Genomic DNA, 5000 nt, shown 5'->3' with positions numbered 1-5000 from the left:
GTACTCCATCTACGTGTACGAACATCTGGGTATCCGCGCATGTAGACTATATACAGAATCGCTTCTTTACAAACACGTAGTCGGGAAAATCGGGATTTCAATTACCGACATGTTAAGCCGGCTAAGCGTGAATAATTTTCGGCGATCGGATCACTGCGCAACATTGCACCCGAATCTGTGTCGTTGTATAAGTCGGAATCTTTGCCTCGTCCGTCTCTGTGGACAAGCGTTGACTGGAATATCTTTTTGTATCATTGGCTGTATCGAGGAGGAAGGGCATTGCCTAGCGTGGTAGGTTGGAATAACTGGAATTATTAGATCAAGTTTCAAAGAGTGGGTGTTAATGGATAGAGAGCAAAAGGGTGCGAGCAAGAATGAATAGAAAGGGAATGTTGGGGCTGAGGCAGTGAGGTGGAGAGTGGAATGGATGAGTGTTGGAGATAAGAATGGGTTAAGGATATATATATATATATATATATATATATATATATATATATATACACACACACACACACACACACACACACATATATATATATTCGTATGTGTGTGTGTGTGTGTAAATAATGAGAATAATACATTATTTATAAATAAGCATTATATGATAAAGCATTGTCTCAATTACCCTTATCATAAATAAAAAATCTAAAATGACGTGATGTGTGATACGCGGATCTCTCCATCTTAACGAGATGTCTTCGCCAAGAAAATGAAGCGTCTTTTGTGCCTGTCCAAAGTAGAAAAGTTAGTGAAAGTGCATTAAAAAAGAGCCATTTTCCCCTTTGGATAAGATGTGATTGGGTGAGGCTGAGAGGGTGGTCGGCGGGGGTAGGGGGAGGGTATGGTGTAGGTGGGGGAAGGAGGAGGGGAGGAAGAGGGATTACGGGGGTAAGGGGTGTGTGGGGGGGAGGGGGTGCAAAGGAAAAGAGGGGGCGAGGGGGAGGAGAAGGGGCGAGGAGGAGGGAGAGGGGCGGGAGATCGGGGGGGACAGGGAGACGGTCATGCAGCTATAGGTTACGACCTATCGCAGATTATCTGGCTGGGTTAATGTCCCTTGTTCGCAAAGTTAAGGACTTTGGGGAAAGTGGTACTTAACACTAACTGCGTCTCCACCAATCATCGGCCGAGGAGGCGACAGCCCGCATTTTTCATCCAATCAGCCGCTTACGAGATGTTGGCAGGCTGTCACGCACCAATCACCACTCCAGTTTTTTTTTTTTTTTTTTTTTTTTTTTTTTTTTTTTTTTTTTTTAAAGGTTGACAGCATGGGAAAAGTTTGATCGCACCAGACGAGGGAATTAGATGTATTGGAAATTCAAATACTTAATCCGTTAAAACCGTTAAAATTGCTAATTCGTTTTGTGTTCTTTATCTGTACCATTTGCATGACCAAAATGTATTCAAATATATAAACAAATAAGAATGAATTTCATTGACCACGATCCAAATGAACAGGAACCGATACTTTTAAAACTACTTCACAAAAAGAACAAAAGAAAAACTACCATGAAACTAAAACGCTTAAATAAAACAGATCTTAATGGACTTATAAATTACCTTCAGTACAGGTATAAAAAAAAAAAAAAAAAAAAAAAAAAAAAAATCAAATCAAACAAACTATTGCGTTGTTGCACACGTATCAATATTTCCCGAATTTCGCTCGTTCAAAGATGCATGAGGAATTTGAATTATTCAAAGGAAGTGTTGCAAGCACTCTCCTGATAAAGAAGTAAGAGGAAGACAAACAGTAGTATACATTTATTTTTTTTTTTAATTATTTTTTTCATCTTTTCTCTTGCTTTCCTCGTTTTGTTTCTCTTTTCCATGTTTCTTCTCTTTTTTATTTCTTTATAACTGTTATTCATTTTTCTTTTATTTTTTCTCTCTCTTGTCTTTGTCATCGTTTTGCTCTCTATGCTCTCTACTATTGCTGCTATAATCCCTTTTAATCCCATTCTTAATAAAAACGAAAATCGGAAACTACATAAACACAAGGAAAAAAAAGAAAAGAAAAACACATATATCCCCTCTCCCCCCCCCCCCCAAAAAAAAAAAGAGAGAGAGAAATAGAAAGAAAAACATAATTAGCTGTGCCAGATAATTATTCTCAACATCTGCAAGATCTTGGCGGACACTCAACGACAATTTGGGGGACTTTTTCCTTCCGTTGCAGAAGTCAGGCCGAATTTCCGTTCCCCTTGTGACGGCAAAAGGCCCTTTACTTTACTTTTATTTTCATTCTTTTTCCTCTTTTCTTTTCTTTTTTGTTGTGCTTTCTTCATTTTTTGGCTTTTCCTTTTTGCTTTTCTTTTCGTTTTTGTTTCGTTTTTTTTTTTGTTTTTTCTTCATTTTTTATCCGTGTCCCTTACGTTTACCTTGATTTGCTTTTTTTGATACGCCATATATAATTTTTTTTATCATTATATTTATTATTATCATCGTTATTATTGTGATTGTTGTTATTTTCTATTGTTGTTGTTATTATTATTATTATTATTATTATTATTATTATTGTTATTATTATTATTGTTATTATTATTATCATTATTATTATTATCATCATTATTATTATTATTAATATTATTATTATTAATATTATTATTATTATTATCGTCATCCTCATCTTTATTATCATTATCATTATTATTATTATCATTAACATTAATGTTGTTATCATTATCATTATTATCATTATTGTTATTATTATTATTGCTGTTGCTGTTGTTGTGGTCGTTGTTATTATCATTATTGTTATTGCAATTATTATTATTTTTATTACTACTACTAATATTGCTGCTCTAATTCTTCTTCTTCTCCTTCTTCTTCTTATTATTATTTTTATTGTTATGATGATGATGATGATGATGATGATGATGATGATGATGATGATGATGATGATGATGATGATGATGATGATAATGATAATGACAATCATTGCTACTATCATTATACTATTACCATTATTTTGATTAATATCATCATTAGCATTATCAGTTAGAGTAATACTATAACTGCTGCTGCTACTTCTACTATTATCATTGCTACTATCACTACTGCCATTGCTGTTATCGTTGCTATATTAATGATCGTGATAACCATCTATGTTCTTTTCATTTATAATATCATGATCATGATTTCCGCAGAGATAAAGCAAATCAGGTTATTAAAACATTAATCAATACCTGTAATTATGTATTAGTTAAATTAGAATAAAAAGCTTTTGGAAGACTAGATCTGTGTTCTATTGCTACGTAAAAGAAATATGAACAAAAAGAACGTGCTTGTACTATATATGGAATACAAAGGAAAACGGTAAGATAGGCCTATTGAATTGAAGGAGGAATGCCACTAAGAGAACTTTTATTTCCGACTGGCTGTGGAGACTGTACGAATTTTCGGGGTGGAAAAGGAATGAAAAAGAAGGAAAAAATGCGGGTTCAATGAAATGGATGATTGCATGAGTCCCCTCCTCCGTTACCCCTCCCCCCCCCCCCGCACCCACTGGTCCCCTTCCCTTCCGTTCCCTCATACCCTTCTCTCTCTCTCTCTCTCTCTCTCTCTCTCTCTCTCTCTCTCTCTCTCTCTCTCTCTCTCTCTCTCTCTCTCTCTCTCTCTCTTTCTCTCTCTCTCTTTCTCTCTCTCTCTCTCTCTCTCTCTCTCTCTCTCTCGCTCTCTCTCTCTCTCTCTCTCTCTCTCTCTCTCTCTCTCTCTCTCTCTCTCTCTCTCTCTCTCTCTCTCTCTCTCTCGCTCGCTCTCTCCCTCTCTCTCTCTCTCTCTCTCTCTCTCTCTCCCTCTCTCTCTTTCTCCCTCTCTCTCTTTCTCTCTCTCCCTCTATCTCTCTTTTTCTCTCCTTCTATATTTTTCCTCATTCACTCTCCTCTACCTTTTCCCTACATTTCTGCCCTCTATCTCTCTTCCCTACCCCCTGTCCTCGCTAACATCTTCCTCGTTCCCCTTGCTCTCCACCCTCCCTCCCCTATCCTCTTCCCTCCTTCTCTCCCTTTTCCTGTCTCCCTCTTCCCTACCTCTCCCTCTTCCACACCCCTGCCCCTCCTTCCCTCCTCCCTCCCCCCCTCCCCCCCATCTAAAGACCAGCTGAGCCCCCTTTTGTACGTTAGCCAGCTGTCCATGGACCCACGATCAAAGAGAGGTTTCCTCAATACTGGAAATATGATGCAATTTTCCGATCTTACAGAGGGGTGAAGCCAGAGGGGAGAGGGGAAGAGATAGGAGGGGTGCAGGAGGGAGAGGAGGAGGTGAGAGCTTAAGAGGGTGGGGGTGGGTAGGAGGGATGCAGGAGGGAGAGGAGGAGGGAAGAGCTAATGGGGAAGGGGGTAGGAGGGATGCAGGAGGGAGAGGAGGAGGGGAGAGCTAATGGGGAAGGGGGTAGGAGGGATGCTGGAGGGAGAGGAGGAGGGGAGAGCTTAAGGGTGGGAGGGGGTAGGAGGGATGCAGGATGGATAGGAGAAGGGGGAGGGGGATAGGAGGGATGCATGAGGGATAGGAAGAGGGGAGAGCTAAGGGGGAGGGGAGAATGGAAAGGTGCAAGATGGATAGGAGGAGGGGGAGGACCATGGGGGAAGGATAGGAGGGGTGCAAGGAGGGAGAGGGGAGTGTGTAAGAGTCAGGGGGAGAGAGTGAGAGGGAAGGGGTGAAATAGGAGGAGAGGAGAGGGTATAGATGAGAGTACTGAGGAAGAGGAGCAAGGGGGGGGGGGGTAGGGAGAGGGTATGGGATGTGATGACAACGAAAAATAAAAAGGAAGAAGAGACAGAGACGGAGGTGGGGTGGGGTTGGAGGGTAGGGGATAGGGGAAAGGGGGAGGGAGTAGAATGAAAGGTCTCTACATCGTCTTGGGAGGAGGAGCTGGTGGGGAGGGGGAGGGGTAGGGGGGGAGGAGCCTGACAAAGAAAAAAGATGAGAAACTCTTTTTGTCGTTTGTGCCAAGGAGTAATGGTTTGATTTCTGAACTAAATCTTGTAGTCTGATACTTGCTTCTC

The sequence above is a fragment of the Penaeus chinensis genome, chromosome 12 (assembly GCF_019202785.1).
Source record: "Penaeus chinensis breed Huanghai No. 1 chromosome 12, ASM1920278v2, whole genome shotgun sequence".
NCBI classification, from domain to species: Eukaryota; Metazoa; Arthropoda; class Malacostraca; order Decapoda; family Penaeidae; genus Penaeus; species Penaeus chinensis.
The sequence above is the reverse complement of the archived record's forward strand: the minus strand, read 5'-3'. Positions refer to the sequence as shown.